General features: G+C 32.4%; 1 protein-coding gene across 1 annotated transcript in view; it reads right to left on the bottom strand.

Annotated features, from left to right (window-relative positions):
• The window catches only part of LOC129243583 (uncharacterized), a 182,015-nt gene that overhangs the window by 89,415 nt on the left and 70,450 nt on the right, over window positions 1-22,150 (bottom strand). The window lies entirely within an intron of this gene.

Raw genomic sequence — 22,150 nt, 5'->3', positions numbered from 1 at the left:
TGTATATATAATCAGAGGGCCATCGGTTTCGGTAAGATTTGTCTTCCATTCTTCCCTAGTTGGGAGTGAACACGAGAATAGCAAGGGTGGTGATGGAAGACTTACATGATAGTCTATGTCGGAAGAGATAACAGTGTTCCTGTTCAGTATGGCCGAATGGCCGAGATACTTATTCCATTTCGATATAGCATTCATGCGTGTCGCTGCTTTCGCTGCAATCGCTTTGCCAGCCAGATCGATAGGGAACAAGTGAAGCAACGTGTTTAGAGCCTTAGTAGGTGTTGTACTTAAGCATCCTGTTATCAGGAGGCAGGCTGTTCTTTGAACTCGATCAATTGTGGCTACTCTACACCGTTTTTCAAGTGCTGTCCACCATACAACCACACCGTAGAAGAGTATCGGTTTGATGATCGAGGTATATATCCAATAAATGATCCGAGGTGAAAAACCCCAGGTTTTGCCTATAGCTTTCTTACAAGTATAGAGAGCTATGAAAGCTTTTTTACATCTGTTTTCGATGTTCAATTTCCAACTCAACTTCCTATCTAGAATAACCCCTAGATATTTAGCTGAATCAGATAGGAGTAATGATTCCCCTCTTAAAGTTATTGTTCGCAGTGGAGGAAATTGTTGTTTCCTATTGAAGAGAACAAGATCTGTCTTTGCTGGATTCGCATTTAGTCCGCATTCGGTGCACCATTTTGACAGAATATTGATTGAGCGTTGCATGAGCTCAGTGAGGGTATTCAGGTGTTTGCCTGACACGCAGAGAGCAATATCATCTGCATAGGCTACAACCTTGCAGCCTGCTTTTTCGAGATTTCGAAGCAAACTGTTTACAGCGAGATTCCAGAGAAGGGGTGAAAGTACTCCGCCTTGAGGAGTGCCTTTGACGGCGTACATTCTCATGCGGCTTAACCCAAGCTCTGAAGTGATTATTCTATTTTGGAGCATTTGTTCGATCATCTTTCGGATGGAGTAATTGATACCCAATTTGGCAATTTCAGACAAAATAGCGTTGGGTTCAATATTATTAAAAGCACCTTCTATGTCCATAAATGCGACAAGAGAGTACTCTTTATTGTGAAGGGAAGTTTCCACTGTTTGCACCAGTGAATGAAGTGCCGTTTCAGTCGATTTCCCTTTAGTGTAGGCATGTTGTGCCTCAGAGATCAACTTAGTATCAAGTTGGGATTTGATTTGCTCATCTAAGACTTTTTCAAAAGCCTTTAAGCAAAAAGAGGTCAGGCTAATGGGCCTGAAGTCGTTTGGTTTGCAGTGTGAAGGCTTCCCCGTTTTCGGAATGAATACTACCTTCGATTTCTTCCAAATTGTCGGAAGGTAGGAGAGATTTAAACACTTATTAAAGATCCTTGTTAACCAAGGCAGTAGAATTTCTAGTCCTTCTTGAAGTTCTGCTGGAATGATGTTGTCAGGACCTGGTGATTTAAATTTTTTTAAAGCTTAGTATTGCTGTAGAGATGCTATTCGAGCTGATTAGATCTGATCTATTCCCATAATTACTCTGAAGAGTACTGGGAAGTGCAGGTAAGTTGGCAACACAGCCTGGAAAGTGAGATTCTAGAAGTATTCTAAGAGTGTGGTCAGTTGAAGTAGTCCAAGTTCCATCTTGAGTCATGATAAAACTGGGAGAGACTGGGTTTGATGCAAGAATCTTGCGTAGCCTGCTTACTTCTGAAGTGTTCTCTAATTCTTGAGTGTATGATCGCCAGGATGTGCGTTTTGCACTTCTGACAGCTTTCTTAAAGTCTTTGAGACTTTGTCGATATTCTGCCCATTCGTCTGTTATTTTAGATTGGTTAAAGAGTTTCCGAGTTCGATTGCGAAGTTCTGAGATTTCTGGAGTCCACCAAAAAGGTTTATGCTTACCTCCTGTTTTCGTCAGGGGGCAAGATTGTCGTGCTGCGCTTTGACACGTCTTCGTTATCATGTTGACAGCGTTTTCAATATCGTTTTTATTTGCCATTTCAAACTGCCTGATATCAGGAAGTCCATTGGCAAGATGTTCTTTATATTTGATCCAATTCATACGTTTTTTGTTAAGGTACTTCATGGGTTTTGCCGTTTCGGCTTTTAAAGTGAATGTTATATATTGGTGGTCGGAAAAAGAGTGCTGTTTATCAACGCTCCAGTCCTGCACCAGTTGTGTACATGATTCGCTAGCAAGAGTAATATCGAGTACCTCTCTTCTAGACGAGTTAAGAAACGTAGGGACATCACCTCTATTACATATATCAAGCTTATTCGCTAGAATGTAGTCAAAGAGTTGCTCACCTCGTGTGTTGTTGTTTGTACTACCCCAAACAATATGATGGGCATTAGCGTCTGCTCCAATGATGATGCGTTTCTGCTTCAGATGCGCCATATTGACGAGCCTTCTCACTGCTTCAGGAGGAGGCGCCTCCGCTGCGTCGTAAGGCATGTAAGCCGACACAATCCAAATCGGGCCGTGGACAGCTTCAACCTCTATGGCAGTGGTGTCAGCGTTGCTAAAGGGAAGAAGAAAAGCATTAATATGTTTTCGAATGAGAATACAAGAGCGCGATCTAACGTTAGCCTCACCTTGAAACAAGGTGTAGTGCCTATCTTTCAGGCCGCATATCTTGTTGTTTGATATCCAAGGTTCTTGGATGAGAATGATGTCTTCTCTGAGGTCAGAGAGACGAAGAATGAGGGCTGCCGAGGCAGCCTTAGAGTGGTGCAGATTAATCTGCAACACTTTTAGACGCACATTCAATGACTGTGTCGTTCGCGTCATCACTGCTATCTAGAAGTCTATCCTCGTCCCCGAGTTGAATGTTAAATAAGTGTCCCACAAGTTCGCTGTTCGATTCCGAGTCGGACTCAATCGTCGAAGCTTGTGAGAGAGGCTTATCGACATCCATCTTGGGGGCCGCCGTACTCTCTTCGCTGGGTGCGAGGAGATTTTTCGGCTGATAGGTCCAAATGGTAGTGGTGATGAACCCGAACGCCACAATCCCCTTGCGGTCGTCCAGTGCTTTAACGCTTTCCTGGTCCAGGAGCAGCGTGATATGTCTGGAGTTTCCTGAAGGCTCTTCCACCTTAACTACCCTCCAGTTTTCGGTGGGTAGGTTCGGGTTTCCGATCTTCAGTAGCTCCAGAATAGTTTCCGGATCGGATGGCTCTAGAGGTATTCTTGCTCTACCGCGTGGTTGGTTTGGTATTTCGCTCTTATTGACGAGCTTAAGATTCGCCCCGGGCCATACCTCGCCGAGTCGGTCGAGGGCCATGCCGTACAGGCTGACAGAACGTTGATCCGAGCACGCGATCAACTTGACCCTTGCCTGGAACCATCCCGCGTCAGAGCAGAAAGGAGGAGGCCCTGGGTTCTGTTTCAGAACGTCCAGGTATCCCAACTGGAGTTTTCTCTCCACAATCTTCCAGTTTAATGGAGAGATGAAACCGTCAGGGTGGCTCTTATCCACCACCGCCATGACCAGACTATCTCTGGCAACTTCGCAGAACTTGCGTATTTTGACCTCAGAGGAAGCTTTGTGCTTCTTGGGGTCGTTGGAGCTATGAGGATCCTCTGAAGACCGCTGCCGCTTAGCTGCACTCGGTTTTTCTTTGGACGCCTCATACTTCCGAAGGAATTCCCGGGCCCAATCGAGAGTTGCCTTTTGTTGGTCGGACAGCTCCTCCTCAGGGGTTTTGCCGAGCTTTTCCATAAGGAAAGTGGCGCGTCTTTTGTCTCTATATCGACGAAGATGAGGAGGGACAGGTTTTTTGGAGACTTCTGTCCGATTAGTTTTCCCAGTTTCTGGCAAAACAGTTTTGATTGTTGATTGTTTCTCCGCAGCCGAATCGGTTTTGGAGGAAGAAGCCACAAGAGAATGCGGTGGTGTCTCTTTGACAGTTTTGCTCTTAGTGAGCACTTTCGACACCGAAGGGGTGGTTTTTGACCCCGCCATAAGTTTGGTGGAGCCAAGAGGTCTTCCACGTCGGGAAGGAATTTTTTGTTGCGTTGTTTGTTTTGTGTTTGTTTTGTTCATTTTTTGCGGGGCGGTCACTCAGCTGACGAGTCAGCAGTCGTAACCAGAGAGATTAGTAGGGAAATAATGGGGTTCGCCACGCCAGAGCCCTATGCCGTGGTAAGTCGAATTTAAACTGGGGTGCGACAGGTGCCCCAGAGTCCGCATACTAGCGACTTAGCTCACCCTAAGCCATGCATCCCTCGGCGTGTGCTGTTCCACCTTGGATTGGTAGCCTTTGATATAAGGAAGTGGCCTTCTCCCCGTGAGTCCATGTTTATTCCATTCGTATTAGCAGAGACATGACCTACTAATACGAGTGGCTTCTCGCCTTCCACCGAAGTGGATATGGGTCACTGCCAGCAATTATGGCAGTTACGGCACGCGTGCAGTAACACTGCACTACATGTTGTTCCCCCTACCATAGTTGTTGGTTGACGAGAACTAGGCTGGTTCGCGAGTAGGCTTTTACCAAGGCTATGACCTACTTAACCACAGAAGATAACTGTGGCGTACCCTATCCACCACCTGGGACGCGCCGCAATAGGTGCCCAACCAAAGGGCACCTATTTTATTTTATTTTATTTTATTTTATTTTATTTTATTTTATTTTATTTTATTTGATTTTATTTTATTCTTTACTTTACTTTTGGGTTTTATTTTTATTTCACTAATTTTTTTAATTTACTTCAATTTTATTGTATTTATTTATTTTAATATTTTTATTTAATTTGTTTCATTTTTATTTCTTCGAGCTTAGCCTTTTAATTTTGTTCATCTTAATGTGAAATGATTAAGTTTAATTTATTCTTTTTTTTATCATGTTTTTTTTTTATTATATTATTTAGTTTTTTTTAACTTATTTGTTGGTTTTATTCCATCTTGCTTAATTTTTTTATTTACTTTTGGTGAATGGTTTATTTTCACGATATGTAGTTAGATAAAATTTTGATTATTTTATTTAATTAAATTTTTTTCTTTTGTTTTTGAAAACAGGTATTTTAACTTTTTTTTTTTTAACCTAACCCAATTTAATTGATTTTATTTTATTATTATTTATTTGATTTTAATTAATTTTATTTATTTTAATTTTACTTTACTTTCTTCTTGTTTTTACTTTTTTATTTAATTTTTTTATATAAATATTTATTTTTTAATCAGTATTAAGAATTCAAGACGATAAGTGTGAGCTAAGGAGTTTATACCATTTCCATAATATTTTGAAAGTCGGTTTCAGCTAAATAAATGAACGTTTTGATAGGCATTTAAGAAGAAATATAAAGGGGGAGTATTTTGATGTTTCATATTTTAATGGCCTAGAAGTGAAGGATGCAAGTATCTTAAAGAATAAAACCTTTTCGCTATAAGGCACTTAACTTTTTTAAAGAATGATTTTTTCCATTATTTATGACAAAGTGCGCTAATTTAATGCCGATTACTCGCTAAAAAGTGAAAATAAAGAAACATAAGCGACTTGCTCCAGCACTTGCCTGGTTTCAATGTTTTTTTTCAGTGTGAGTGGAATTCTCTAAGTTGCTGGATTTATTCTTTTCTCTCTCATTTAACTACACGACAGCTTTCTAAAGCGCAATGATTCGATGAAAAACTTACAGTGCGAGCAACGCGCTGCGCTAAAAGTCTATCTACAAATAACTAAATAAGTCAACTCAACTAGCATCTACTGCTATTGTAGGTACGTAGGAAAGTGCGCGTGAGTTGGAGAGTGTAAAAGGCCAAACAAACCAAATTTTTTTGATATTCCAGGGCTTTGACGCTACTGGCAGAATTATTTTTAATAATTCGAATTTAAAAAAAAAAAGTTGTTTTAGTTTTTGTATACAACCGAAACACTTTGTTGAAGTAAATTCGATTTTCAAAAATGCGAATTTCTCCCTCTCTTAATCAGATATTTTCAGTAGCAACGAATTTCGTTTTATTTTCGACGCCTTTTGGTTTGTTGGAGTTTTGAAGTGTGTGTTTAAATTCTGCATATGTGTGTGTGTGTATATATTCTGTTCTGTGTATGAATCGATGACATAATAATATAAAAATGAGGCAACTGATATTTTGGATTTTTAGAAATTAATAAAACTAACGCAGATTAGTAATAAAAATTAACTAAAAAGGGAGTTTGGCGACCCAGTAGAAAAGAGGAGATGATTTGGCTGAACGCTGTAAATGTCAAACAGCAATAAAACGCCTCAATTTATTTAGGGTAATTTCTTTTCCCAATCCAAGAGAACTCAAATGTATTAATATATGTTTTAATCGCTCAGTTAGTCTAATCAAAGCTGGCTTCTTCCTCAATTTCAAAGCCTTTTAAAGGTTCACATTTGACTTCAGTCACTCATTTTTTTATTACGTGGCGCAGTTTGAATGCCCTCGACATATACTTGGTGTGCACTGATACATTTGTATTTGAGCATTTTGGTTGGGTACCGACTTTCTAAAATATACTTGCAAATTTTTATATTGAAATCCGTTGTAGTTTAGGCGTTACAGTCCTTTAAAACGAGACCGGTTTGAAGTACGACGCCCATGTATAAGCGCGTTTACTATTTTTTCCGAGTTGGCGTTGGTAATTTCTCAAAAAGGGCTGAACCGATATATTTGAATTTTTAATATGTTATTTAGTGGACTTGTGGCTCTCGCGGGTTACAGAATTATAACTTTTAATTTTTAATTTTTTTTAAGAGCGAGAACGTGAAAAATATAATAAGCAGATAAAAAATCTAGAACATTTTTTTTTTGTGGCATGTGTTTCGTCAGGGCAAGATTTTTTTTTATTATTGTCGTTGAAAAAAATATTTTTTTTTTGTAAATAAAGAATTGATCTAACGAATAAAAACAATTTTCAATTGATACCGATTGTTTTTCTTCAATTTTCAACGACTCGGTCTCTAGGCCAGAAAGGTGCCTTAATAACATTGTAGTTTAATTTTTAACAAAATTCAAATGAATCAGAACTCTAAAATTGATCAAATTTTGATTAAAATTTTCAAATTTTAATCAGAATTTTTAGAAAAAATTTTAATGCTTGGCTTTTAATTAAGTTCTAATAGAAATGTAATCATTATTTAAAAAAATCCAGAGAAATTCAGAGAAATTTATCGAATTTTCATTAAAACTTTCAACTTTTATTCAGCATTTTTAAAAAGATTTTCATTGCTTGAATTTGAACTAACTTTTATAAAAAGTTGGCTTATTTTCATATCCATATGGATCAAAATTTTAAACTTTTGGCAAAATTCAGCGAAATTCAGCAAAATTTATCAAATTTTCATAAAAATTTTGAACTTTTAATCAGAATTTTTAGAAAATTTTCCATCGCTTAACTTTAACAAATTTTTAATAGAAATGTAAACTAAAATGTTAAAAAAAAAATCCATTCGAATAAAAATCCTAAACTTTATACGAAATTCAGAAAAATTTATCAAATTTTTATAAAAATTTTGAACTTTTAATCAGAATTTTTAAAAAAATTTGTAACGCTTGACTTTTAACTAACTTTTAATAGAAATGTAGTCATTTTTTAACAAAATCCATATGAACAAAAATTCTAAAGTAAAAATTCTAGTTTTCATAAAATTTTCAACTTTTAATCAGAATTTTTAGAAAAATGTTCAGTGCTTGAGTTAAAGCTAATTTTTCATAAAAAGTTGGCTTATTTTCATATCCATATGGATCGAAATTTTAAACTTTTGGCAAAATTCAGCGAAGTTTTCATACAAATTTTCAACTTTTAATCAGAATTTTTAGAAAATTTTCCATCTCTTAACTTTAACAAATTTTTATATTAAAAGAAATGTAAACTAAAATATTAAAAAAAAATTCATATCAATAAAAATTCTAAACTTTGCACGAAACTCAGCAAAATTTTTCAAATTTTTATTAAAATTTTCAACTTTTTAATCAGAATTTTTAGAAAATTATCAATGCTTAACTTTTAACTAATTTTTAATGTAATGTAATGTTTAAATGTAATAATTTTTAACAAAAACCTACTAATCAAAATGCTAACCTTTATACGAAACTCAGAAAAATTTATCAAATTTTCATAAAACTTTTCAACTTTTTAATCAGAGTTTTTAGAAAAATCTTTAATTAACTTTTAACTAACTGACTTTAACTAACTTTTAATAGAAATGTAATCATTTTTTAACAAAAATTCTAAATTTTGCACGAAATTCAGAAAAATTGATCGAATTTTTGATTGAAACATTCAACTTTTAATCAGAACTTTTAGAAAATTTTCAGTGTTTGATTTTTAACTAATTTCTTACAAAAAGTTGGCTTATGTTCATATCCATATGAATCAAAATTATAAACTTTGGGCAAAATTCAGAAAGATTAAACACATTTTCATTAAAATTTTCAACTTTTAACCAGAATTTTTAGAAAATTTTCCTATTTTTTAATACAAATGTAAACTATTTAAAAAAAAAAATTTCATATGAATATAAATTCGAAACTTTGCACAAAATTCAACAAAATTGATCAGATTTTCATTAAAACTTTCAAAATGTTAATAAGAGTTTTTTGAAATTTTTACGTGTGCAGTTTTAGCGCTCATTAAATTTTTGGATAATAAAGTGGAAATCGGAAGTGGCGCACAATTTTCATGTATTTCTAAGAATTTTTTCCACGGCCATGCTTTCATAAAAAAAGGTAATCAACACTAATTTGAATCGAAAAATATGTATATGTAAAAAGGTTTTATGTCAAATCAATCAGGCCAATCGTAGCAAAATTGAGGGAGCTACAGCATCTTTACCGAGGAGATTTGACAGTTTTGTTATTTTGCAACCGATTTTCATGATATTACAAAATGTTTATTAACTAAGTTTAAAGTAGAGTTGAGTATTTTATTTGAAGTTTAACTCAGTTTGCAATAAATAAAATTAAATCGCGAAATGAAACATTGCTAAATAAATGCACATGAATACCATGGCACGCAGAGATCAATGGCGATCTTCAAACCTTCAACTGACAACTGACAACTGACAACTCACGACTGACTTTGACCTCTACGAACTACAGCTGATTCTCTTGCGGCAAGCGCTGCTGACTGGAATTGTAGGTAATGGTACTGCAGACAGGATCTTAGTACTGGTAGACTGGGTACTGCAGACTGGGTCCGTCTCTCTTTTCTATATGCAAAATCAAAAATTATCCCTTTATTAGCTGTTCCAAATAATACTTCACTTTTCTGTTGGGTAGCGCCAAGCTGTGACTACTCACATTAAATGATTCCAACTGAACTGAAATGTCATGAGTATGCGATGATTCGATGCTTTGATAAGCTACACTGATTCAAGCCGTTACTGGCATTTTTGATTTCATTTAGACATGCGATTATTCGAAACTAAAAACATTGCAGACTAATCTTCGATAATTTTTTCCAATATTTTTTGAATATTTCTTTGGTTTCTAACCGAAATGCATAAAAATAATAAAACAGTTCAAACATGAACAGATACTTATACATAAAATACGAGTATATATATGTTTATATGTATAAATCAGCTATCTTTGCCAACTAAAGCAAGCACATGATTGCATTTTATATGGAGTATTTGGTTATTTAGCTTTCCATGTTTGGTTGTGTGTATGTGTAAGTATTTACTAATAAGTATAAAGTACGTTTAGCAATAGCAATTAGTGAGTTTCATTTGTTTTTATTTTTGTACTGTAAGCCAATTGCCTCTAGGCGGTACCTACAGAGTGTCACAATTAAAAAAAAAAAAACAACAGGCGAAATATTGAATTAATAATTTAGTAGATACTTTTTCGAAATGTAGGCTTTGCAATTACACTACTATTCTTATGCAATACTTTTGTAATGAGGTTTTCTTCTTTTTTTTTGTTTTTTTGTTTTTTTTTCTTTTGTTCTCATCTTCTTTCGTATACCTAATTGCGCTATGCGGTCGATGAATGGCACTTTCTGGCGAAATTTTCTATTTCCTATTGTTTGATTTGCATTTGGCGATGCAGGCAACGCATCCTGCTCATCGAATGATGTTTGCTGTTGCTGTAAGTTTGATTGGCGCGCAAGTGGGGGTGGCGGCGTTGGCGCCCTTATGCCATCCTCAGCAGGTCCTTGAATATTTCAATTGGTGGTATTTGTATAATTTTAGTTGGAACATTTTAAAGTCGATATTTGGTTTTTTTTTGTGGAATAATTTATGTTAAAGCAATAAAAATTGTTAGATTAAACGTTAAAAAATATTATAATAGAAGTGGAAAAAATGCAAGAAAGAAAAATCAAAAAATCGATATCAATTGATTTTTTCTCATGTGCGAAAATATGCAGCGGAATGCTTAAAAAATGCTTGTGTTGGTTTTCAAGTGTTTTTGTATTTCATTTGTGCAAGAATTTTGTTGCATTATCTTGCAACTTTTCTACGTTTAAACGAAGAAAAGACTATGTAAACCTCCAAAAATCAAGTAAATCGTGAAATTGTGTTATCCTACGCGTCTTGGCCTGAAATTGCATTGAAGCTCAAACTTCATTGATTTTGTGTTTAACAAGCAATTCAATTTCTATTTTTTTCTTTATAATTCTTTTTTACCCAAATTGGCTGTCAAATGCAATACAACTTGTAAGTGGAAACGCCTGAGTACATTACCTATTTTCTTGTTTTGTCTGATGTCTTCTTTTACTTGCAATTCGTGGATGCGCAGACATAGCCAACGAAAAAAATTAGTGCAGGCAAACATTTTTTTTGGAAATGCTAAGCGGGGTCAAAATTCGTGAGGCCGCATGGGAAAACCCGGTGTATACTAAGATTTTTCGGTTTTTTGCATATTTAAAAAGGTTAACGCTTCCGTAATTTTGAAGAAAATCAGAAAAAAGCACAGGGGGAGTTATAGAACTTCGACTGAAAGCATTTATCCTGGGCAGCTTGGAATGAATGAGTCTTTAGGCTCATTTCACCGCTGTTTTACAATCCATTTTTATGTGTTTTGCATATTTTAAAAAGATTAATGCTTCCCTAATTTTGTGTAAAAATTTCAAGCAAATCAGAGGAAAACTCACCTTCAATTTTTTTTGAAAAAACTTTACTTCAAATAACTCTATAATTTCTAGTCCAATTTAATTGGTTTGAAAGCGCAAAATTTATAAAGTATTAAAATGTGTGAGATCCTTGAAACTGAATTTTGAATAGGTCGAGCCAAGGAGCATCAAGAGATTTGGTGGCTCCTAAAACACATGAAAAAGGGTAGATGGTCAAGAAGGAAAGGAGAAAATTAGCAGAGAAAAATATAGGAAAGAATAGAGACAGAGACAAAGGTAGTTAGTCCTGTGAGAATTTTCCAGATTCTTTGGCAAATCTGAAATTACCCTCCAGTTTTAGAGAAAGAATTTTACTCATTCTCACGACATCGGAACCCAAAACTCGTAGCCGTGCTCTAGCAAAGACAGGACACTCACAGAAAAAGTTCTCAGTGTTATCCGCCTCCTCCAATTATATTTCCATAGATCTGGTTATGAAGAATCTAATGCCATTTTCAAAATAGATTTGAAAAAAGTACAGACAAAACTATACACGTCAAATGGCTACTGATTGATGATGGAATTATTAAGACGACAGCCGATAGTTTTCCTGTGCGATTTCACGAATTCTGACCCAGCTTACGATTACCTGATTTAGAAAAATAAGAATTTAACGATCTTGATTTAACAAATTTTCATCAACCTTTCAAACTCTTTCAACAGATAAACAAAAAAAAATTTTGTGTCTGACTTTTAACTAAGTTTTAATAGAAATGCAATTCATTTAAAAAAAAAAATCCATATGGATCAAAATTTTAAACTCTGGGCAAAATTCAGAAAAATTGAGCAAATTTTCATTAAAATTTTCAACTTTTAACAGAATTTTAGAACATTTTCCAGCGCTTAATTTAACCTAATTTTTAGTAGATATGTAAACTATTTTTTAAAGAAATCCATATGACTTAAAATTCTAAGCTTTCCACGAAACTCAGAAAAATTTATAAAATTTTCATTACAGTTTTCAACATTTAATCAGAATTTTCAGAAAAAATTTCAGTGCTTGACTCTCAACTATGTTTTGATAGAAATGTAATTAATTTTTAACAAAATCCATATGAATCAGAACTCCAAAATTTATCAAGTTTTGATTAAGACTTTAAACTTTTAATCGAAATTTTTAGAAAAATTTTCAGTGCTTGACTTTTAACTTATTTTATGTGGAAATAATTAGAATGTTTAGAAAAATTTCCAGGGCTTAACTTTACCTAATTTTTAGTATTTAAAAAAAAATTTATATGATTAAAATTCTATACTTTTTTATACAAATTTACCTTATATTCATATCCATATGGATCAAAATTTTAAACTTCGGGCACTGAAAAATTGAGCACATTTTCGTTAAAATTTTCAAATTTTAATGAAAATTTTTAAAAAATTTTCCTGCGGTTAACTTTAATCATTTTAATAAAAATGTGAACAATTAAAAAAAGAACCCATATAAATTAAAATTCTAAACTTTGCACGTAATTCAGAAAAATTTATCAAATTTTCATAACAAAAATTAAACTTTTTAATCAGAATTTTTAGAAAAATTTTTAGTGCTTGGCTTTTAATTAAGTTTTAATAGAAATGTAGTCATTATTTAACAAAATCCATGTGAACATAAATTCTAAACTTTGTACGAAATTCAGAAAAATGTATCGAGTTTTCACTGTAATTTTAAACTTTTAATCAGAATTTAGAAAAAATTATAAATATTTTTTGCAAAATTTTTTTTTAATTACATTTTACCACAAAATATCAAAAAAAAGGAGTAGTATATAAAAAAACAACAACAATTAAAAATAACCGAAGAACCGTTAAACAGTAATTTTCAAAATTGAATAAATTTTGAAATTATGAAATTGTTTTGAAAATTTTTCAGTTTACTTCAATTTAGGTCCATTATAAGGTGTAAGTGGCTTAAGGGGGAACGCCAATGTGAAAATTCAAAAAAATCGATTTTTTTTGTTTGCATTGTTAGTATAACTACTCATACGCTTTACTCTCGATTCTATGTGCACTTAAGTAAGCGCCCTTCGTTCGGCCCCGTAGCGCTTACAATACGATGCTTTATTTCAAACGCGTTTTTCTCGAAACGACTTTTTTTGATACGGTGGCAACGATTTCTCGATGAACCGATTTTAATTTTCTTTTTTTCGCATTGGCTATCGTTGTACGTAGCCGATTTTCAAAATTTTGAAAATAACTATTTTTTTGGGCCTGTTGAAAATCGAAAAAATGGTGAAAAACACACATCGAAATTCAAATCACCACCATTTTGTCAAAAAAAAAAAAAAAAAAACAAAAAAAAAAACGGCTACGTACAACGATAGCCACTATTGTGCAGATTAATAAAATGTTTGGTTTTTTGATTTCAGATGATTATTCATTGCTGTATCGCTGCCACCAGATGACGTCATTTTTTTTTAACTTTATTTACATAAATTTGTCTATTTTCAATATTTTTTAATAAAAATTTACATCTCATAGCTTAATACATATACATATAATAAATTGCCTTTTGTCCGATCCTCTAATAATCATTCCTACTTACAAAAAAAATTCTTAAAAATTGACTATTTTTTGACTCCCCACAGTGGCGTTCCCCCTTAAAGTTAAAAATAAAAAAAATAAAAATTTTGGTGGATGGGTTTTTTAAGTAAGACACCTTAGCTTATTTTTCACATTTTTGTAAATATTTTTTCAATTTTTAAAGTTTTATAACTTATTTAATTCTAGTATTTATTTGAAGTAAATTTGAAGTATCTCAAAAATCGCGCTGATTTCTTATTTTTTTGTTTATCTGCGATTTTCTGCCACATAAAGTACAATTTTTATGTTGAGGAAATGTTCGAAACTGTCAAAGAAAAGAAAATTAAAAAAAAAATTTTTTAAAAATATTAAAAAAAAAATTAAAAAAGAAATTAAAAATTTAGAAATAAATTTAGCACCATTTCTATTTTTTTGCATTGGCTGTATGCGCCATGTAACTTAGCCGCCAGGAATGCAACACAGCAGCTGAAACGCCTCAGACGCCCAAACGCGCTCAATGGCATAAATCAGCACCAAATCAGATTGTCAAAATTGATTTGTGCCCTCGTTGCTGTCCACCCACTCAACTGTGTGCACCTTGCTTGAGTTTTTTATACCGAAAGCCTTCGCAACAGCGGAATGGAACTTAAAAAGAATGAATTAACTGGAAGAAGTGTGCGTGGCTGCAGGCGTTTGGAAATTCAGCAAAGAACTGCGCGGCAAGACACAATCAAAGTTAAAAATAGAAAATATTATAGAATCAATACTTTGATTTGGGGCGCTAATAGCTGATACATATTTGGCTAAGTACAGTGAGCTAACATTTCTTTTTCTGCTCTAATGCTTTGTCGTGTTTTTTTTTTTTTTTTTGAAAATTTGTTCCTCTCCCGCTTTGCGTGTGAGCAATGCAATTTCTTTAATGGCACTTAGACAAAAGTTAACCAGCAAACAAAAGTAAGGCGCTTGCGAAGAAAAAAATGTATCCACAAAAATAAATTCCATGCAATCTTTGCCGATTGCATGAGCCTACTCACACCCACCCTCCTCTATCGTTTACATTCCTTCCACCCTAACTTTGCGCTACTTTGGTATAATAAATACCCAGCAATCAATCTGGCACTTGAATGTATTCACTCTTCTTCTTTCCTAGTTAAATTCAAGTACAAAGCGCGAGACAAAGAACTGAATAGTAATAAAAAATACAAAGAAAAGGGGATGGAAAAACAAATAGAATTGCAATACGAAATTGCAATCGCTCAAAGTTGAATTGATCGGAAGAAAAACATAAGGAAAAATGCCCCATTTTTTTCATTTTTCATTTTTTTTTTTTCAAGAGCATGTGGCTGAGTAAACAGAGAATAAAAAATCGTTTGAGTTTATTTCTTGCCTCCTTGCAACGTGTTCGTTCACAGTTGCAAGACAATCTTTAGGAATTTCTTGTACGTTTTTTTCGTTTTTCCTTGGATTTGCATTTACTTACAGCTTTTGTATGCAACCAGAGCCGTAGATAAACCGATGTAATGATAAATATTGCCTGCATATGACAATGCAAATAGAAAGAAGACTAGGAATGGGGGATGCATGAATATAAAGGATTTCATTGCTTGCAAAAGGATGCAAATTTCTTAGGTAAACGCTGGGAAAACTGCAAAATGAAATTGTGGATTTGAGTTGTTCAAGATGATTCATTTGAATGTGTAAATAATAATTTATAAGAAAGAAGATGATAGAGTTGTTCAATGGCTATGTGAAATGTGTGTGACCGCATAAATGTAGATACTCGTACACACACTCAACAGCAAAATTGTGTATGTGTGTGTGTGTGTGTTGATTGCTGGTTGAAGTTTACCATTAAATAAAATGATTAAGAATTGCTTGTAAATTGAATACTTTTGGTTTTTGTTGCCCTGGCTTTCGAGTTAGTAAATATTAAGAATCAATGAAACCAAGCAGCTTAAAATAAAATATTTGATTTAGAAAATATGCTACGCTTACAGATCAAAGTTAATTAAATTTCTGATATTTCTCAATTTCTCGTTTGCTTCTTTAAGTATTTCGTTAAAATAATACCAGCTATGAAAATGGCAAAAAATTTTGGTAAATTCTTGTACCAAACAAGTTTTCTCTTCCAAAGCACTCTAAGTTGAATTTATTGCTATCTCAGAGCTATTGAGCGCAACTACTTAAATATACAGGGTGTTAAAAAATAGTGAAAAATATTTCAGAAAAATATTTATTTATACCTATCTAATTAGTTTCGTATTTATTACTAACCTCATTTCTATTTATGTAGTCAATATTTTGATAGTGGCAGCTTTTCTATGTTAAAGCACGCCAAAAAATCAAGTAAATTTGATATGTCACAGTGAATATTAGTAAACACACAAATTTTTTTTTTATTACAGTCAAAATGTCAAATTTCGTGCCAACAAAACAGCATTTGCGGGGAGGTTTGCTTTTGTTCTTCAATTTAAAGAAAAGTGCAACAGAAGCACGTCGTTTACTCTCAGAAGTTTATCCTGAATATGCTCCAGAGGTTAGAGTATGTCAGCAGTGGTTTGCACGATTTAAAAATGGGGTTTTTGACACAGAAGACAAAGAGCGATCAGGTCTATCAAAAAAGTTTGAAGTCGAAGAATTGGAGGCATTACTCGATCAAGATATACGTCAAACTCAAGAAGAACTTGGAAAAACATTGGAAGTCACTCAACAAGACATTTCTAAACGTTTAAAAGCAGCCGGATACATTCACAAACAAGGAAATTGGGTATTACACGAATTATAGCCGAGAGACGTTGAGAGACGATTTTGCATGTCTGAAATGCTGCTTAATCGCCTCAAAAAGAAATCGTTTTTGCATCATATTCTCTCTGGCGATGAAAAGTGGATTCATTACGACAACGCAAAGCGTAAAAGATCACATGTGAAGCCAGGCCAAATAGCCAAATCGACACCAAAACCGAATATTCATGGTTTGAAGGTAATGCTCTGTATTTGGTGGGATCGAAAGGGTATGCTGTACTATGAGCTGTTGAAATCGGGCCAGATCATCACGGGAGTTCTATACTGGTAACAATTGATACGTTTGAAGCAAGCAATAGCCGAAAAACAGCCAGAATGGGCGACCAGACACAAGAAATTGGTTTTCCTTCATGACAATGCTCGGCCACATGTTGCAGTACCGGTCAAAAATTATTTGGAAAATGCCGGATGGGAAATTCTACCTCATCCGCTGTATAGCCCTGATATAGCTCCTTCTGATGACCACTTGTTTCGGTCGATGCAGACCCACCTTTCTGGAATACGGTTCACCAATGTTGAAGGTATTAAAAAATGGCTTGATGAGTTTCTCGACCCAAAAGATGAGAAGTTTTTTGGGATGGAATCCATAAATTGCCTGAAAGATGGAAAAAAGTTCCCGCTACCGATGGACAATATTTTGAATAAAATATTTTTTCACTTTTATACTTAAATGGGTTTTTTAACAAAAAAATACGAAATTAATTAGTTGTATTGCTTATTATTATAGCATGAACCAAAAGAAGCAAGAAAATCCTAACAAACAATCACAATTAGTGATAAAATTGTAAATTAAAAACTTTATCACACAACCATATTTAAATGTTTAAACTCAGATCAAACTTCAGACAAGGGAGCATAGACTGATTCTTTTGAAGGAGAATGTTAAGTACCTAGGATTCATATTAGACAGGGAACTTTAGTGGAAACCTAATATTGGGAATAGGGTTCAAAAGGCCCTCATTGCATTCCACTTATGTAAAAAAGCGGTCGGAATCAAATGGGGAATCACCTCGTACACACTGGCTTTACTACGGTACTATCTGTCTGCTGGTCATCAACTCAAAAGGCAAATTGTACGAAGTTGCTGGGCTAGATCCAATGTACGCTTTCAGCATTACCACAAATAAAGCGCTCGAGGTGCTAGTCAACTTGCCTCCTCAAAATCTGCTAGGAAAACACGTGGTTGCCGTCTCAGAGCTTCGATTTAACAGTGTGGCGCTATGGAAGACCAGGCGGCTCGGCCACGCTTCTACACTACATACTATGAGTTGGTTGGTTGGTTGGTTAAAGGGGTGATTTTTCTCCAGAAATCTTCATACTCTATAGGTACTTTAAGTAATTATAACCAAGAAATCGACTACTCTTTCCCCGAAACTCAACTTCGGCATGCTCTTCAACCCTAAGATTGCATCAAGAAGAGAGTAGCAAATTCAAAAACCAAGGAGAAGAGGTGAAATAAATTTTTACACGGATGCAATTAAGCTAGAAAGTAGGTAGAATTATCTGTCCGACTTCCGGACTACTGTAGTGTCTACCAGGTAAAAGACTTAGCCGTCTTAACCATAAATGAGGTAACTGTGCACCTTAATACACAGGCCGCAACAAAAGCTACGATAAACATCTGCTCGGATAGCCAGGCGGCCATCAAATCAATTGGGGCAGTTATACTAAGATCAAAGGTTGCTCAGGAATGTGAAACAGCTCTAAATGATATCAGCGCTGTTTTCAAGGTCAGCCTTTTATGGGTTCTGGGACATAGAGGTATTGAAGGAAATTGCAGGATTGATGAGCTAGCCATAAAGGTTACTAATCTTCCGCTGCTTGAAAACAGACGCTATTTTGGTATTCCTATGGCAACTTGCATTGCGGTAATTGGCTGTTGAGTATGCACGCTTCTGGTCTCGGAGTATTTTCTCATGAATACTGCATGAAAGTAGTAGAGAGGAGGAAAAGATTGTTGGGAAAATACCATTTTGACTCTGTTACGGAACTATCTGGAGTTGGGATAAAATTTATTCTTCGTTTCATATATAAAATTTTGCTGCTGAGTGTATGCAATGTACGAATATGAATTATAATTAATGATAAAAAAAAAGAACGAAATTAAATCCAAAATATTTTACTAATGTCGCTTAATAAATTAGTGAAGTAGTTACATATTTGTTATAAGTTTATATTTATGAGGTTTTCTCAGTGCTCCACATCAACCAAATCTCAGCTCTGTCAAAGCTAAGTCCCTGACACTGAAGCACATTTGTGTTTCAAAGGTATTCGTATTAAGGTTTACGGCAATGATCATAAACTTAAAGCGTACTGAAAAAATTCGTTTGATTATCTGAAAATTTCATTTTGTTAATTTGACAATTAATCGCAAGAAGTAGTCATCAATCGATTTTGAGGAGCATGGAATATTGCACAGCAGGATGAAAATTTATCTGTAATATCAAAGTCAGCATGGAAAGTTCCTTTTACGTACTTGCCGTAGAGCTACGAGTATTAATTACTAAGTTATTTCGTACGAAATTAGATTAAAAAAATTATCTCAAAAAATTTTAGCTAAAAACAATATTTATTAAAAAAAAGTTAGAAATTATTTCCAATAAGGTCCACCATAAAATTTAATAAAAAAGAAAAGTAAAAACTATAATATTTAAGTAACACTTTTGTAAATTTTTTTCGCAAAATTTTTAGCAAAAAAAAAAAATATTTTTTCCAAAAAAAAAACTCACTAAATTTTATTGAAATGGAAATGAATTAATTTAATTAAAATTTAAATAAAATAAAAAAATGTCTAAGTATATAGATATATTTTATCACAAAAAGAAGAAGAAGATTGAAAGATTTCACTTAAAAAACCGTAATACTATAATTTTCAAAATTGAATAAACCTCGAAAATCTGTACCTTTTTTTCAAAATTTTATCAGTTTACTTCAGTGTAGGTCCATCATAAAGTCTGAATGGTTTAAACATGAAATTAAAAAAAAATAAAAAAAAACAAATTATGATTCATAGCTTTCTTATGTGAAATATCTTTGATTCATTTTGACTTTTTTGTTTTTCTTGTTCTGTGTGTCACATTTTTCTGGCAGCAGGATCGCACAGATGTTTGATTCATTGTGACTATTTTATAAAAATCTTCTCGATGTTTTTGAATAAAAAAAAACAAAAATCCAAAGAATCTTTAGTAAAAAACGAATTTTTTCAAAACTAATATTTTTAAATATTTTTTTACAAAAAATTTCAAAAATTAATTTTTTTTTTTTAATTACATTTTACCAATAAATGTCAAAACAGAAATAATTTATAAAAAAAAAAATTAAAAGGAACCGAAGAACCGGTAAACCGTAATTTTTTAAATTAAATAAATCGTGAAATTATGAAATTTTTTCAGTTTACTGCAGTGTAGATCCATCATAAGGTGCGAGTGGCTTAAAGTTAAAAATAAAAAATAAAAACAAAATTTCGGTGAATGGGTGTTTTAAGTAAAATAAAAATAAGCAAAAGTATTTTTGACGTTTTTATAAACATTTTTTTCAATTTTTTAGGTTAAAAAAATTTCCCAAAAATTGTAAGCAATAAAAGAACTTTATTAAAAAAACATTTTCTGAATTTTTGTTAAATAAAATTTTCAATAAAATTTTATTTAGTTTGAATACATTTTTTTTAACAAAATTTTTGGGACACTTTTATGTAATTTTTTTTTAACAAAAATTCAGAAAATTTTTTTTAAAAAAGTTCTTTTTTTTCAAACTATATACATTTTTTTTTTAATTTTTTGGGAAAATTTTGTGTAAAAATTTTGTTTAACAAATTTTTTGGGAAAATTTTATGTAAAAAATTTAAAAAATGTTTATAAAAATGTAAAAAATGAGCAAAGATATTTTACTTAAAAAACCCATTCACCAAATTTTTTTTATAATAATAAAATTTTTTACTCAACAAAATTTTTGGGAAGGTTGTGTCAATCCTAAAAAATCAAAAACTAGTTTATAAAAAGGAACCGAAGATATTTCATTTAAAAAAATTATGTACAGTTTTTGTAATACTTTTAATTTTTTTTTTCTTTTTAGTAAAATTTGAATAAATTTCCTTTTCTATCCTAAAAAATCAGAAAGGAAAGAATTTATAAAAATATTGAAAAGAACCGAAAACAGAAAGATTTCACTTAAAAAACCGCTGTGCCATAATTTTCAAAATTGAATTAGTTTCGAAATTTTTTTATTAAAAAAAAAAGTTTTCCCAAAAATTTTGTTAAAAAAAATTATAACATAAAATTTTCCCAAAAATTTTGTAAAAAGATATATATCATTTCAACAAATTTGTTTTTTAATAAAATTTTTACTAAACAAAATTTTTGGGAAGTTTGTTTTTATCCTAAAAAGGAGTATATTTTACTTACGCCTTAATTTTCAAAATTGAATAAATTTCAAAAATTTCTTACTAAGAAAAACGCCTTCCCAAAAATTTTGTTAAAAACAATTAATAAAATTTGAAATTGAAAATTTTGTTATGTTAAGAAAAAAATGTTATTAAAAAATCGTATTTATTCTTATTTTACAAATTTTTTTTTTACAAAATTTTTGGGAAATTTTTTTTTCTTAATATAAAAATTTGGAGTTTTTGAAAATTATATACACATTTGTTTTAACAAAATTTTTCAGAAAATGTTGTTTTTTGTTAGTGAATTTTTTTTCTTCATAAAATTCTTTTTTTAATAAAATTATTTGCTTTGCTTTTTCGAAAATCGAAACATATCCTTTCCATATCGTTTCGTTGACTAACCACTCACTTCACCGCAAATGAACGTAACTTTCCCGTGAAGTACGAGTAATTGCAAGTAAGTAAGTGAAACAAGATTTTTCCTTTCGAAAGGGAGATTGATGTTTGTCATTGTTTTGTGCTTTTTTTGATACAAAAATTTTAGTTTTCTTTTTTAAAAAATAAAAAAATAGAAAAAAAAAAATTTCAACCTGCGATTATCGAAAAATGAATTGTGCGAACAACTTTTTTTACCGTCAGTACTTAGCGTTGACAGAGCTGGATTTATTTTTTTAACTTAAAATTTTTACCTATTATTGACAAATGTACCTCAAAAATAATAGTTTTGGTTTAGTAGGGCTGGATTGATATTTTCTATGCGAACTGAAAATAGTTTTGTAACAAGTTTTCGCTATGGTGATCCTCTACAGATACATTCCTGAGACAAAATTTATTTGTTAGTTTTTCTTCGGCGCAAATACCATGCGACTTGCTTGGCTGCGTAGGAGTTGCTAAATTTGTTTTCCACTTACACATATTTTAATAGAGAGTAAACTAGTAAAGTTACCAATTTTTTAAATAAATTTTTAAAAGTTTTGCAACTGAATACAAATCATAAGTGAGAGTATATCTTTTTAATACATAGTTTAAAACCAATAATATTTTTTTAAGAAAATACACGCCTACGTAGAATTAGTGACTAAGGAAATGCAAATATACCAGGTACAATAGTTTTGACTAAACGGCCAGGCAGTGAACGTAAAATAACAAATTATATTTTAGTTTTTTTGTTAAAACAGCCAGACAGTGGAATACAAACCAAAATATTTTCGTTGTTTTTTTCGTCAAAACGGTTTAGTTAGAAAAAGTGTTAACTATTTAACAAAAATTACAAAATTAACATGAAAACAAAAAATTAACATAACACACAGAAAACTTTGTTAAATTATCAGGTATTAGTAAACGTGTTTTTGTTATTAAAAAAAAATTCAGATTATTAAAAAA

The sequence above is a fragment of the Anastrepha obliqua genome, chromosome 4 (genome assembly GCF_027943255.1).
Source record: "Anastrepha obliqua isolate idAnaObli1 chromosome 4, idAnaObli1_1.0, whole genome shotgun sequence".
NCBI lineage: Eukaryota > Metazoa > Arthropoda > Insecta > Diptera > Tephritidae > Anastrepha > Anastrepha obliqua.
The sequence above is the reverse complement of the archived record's forward strand: the minus strand, read 5'-3'. Positions and strand labels throughout refer to the sequence as shown.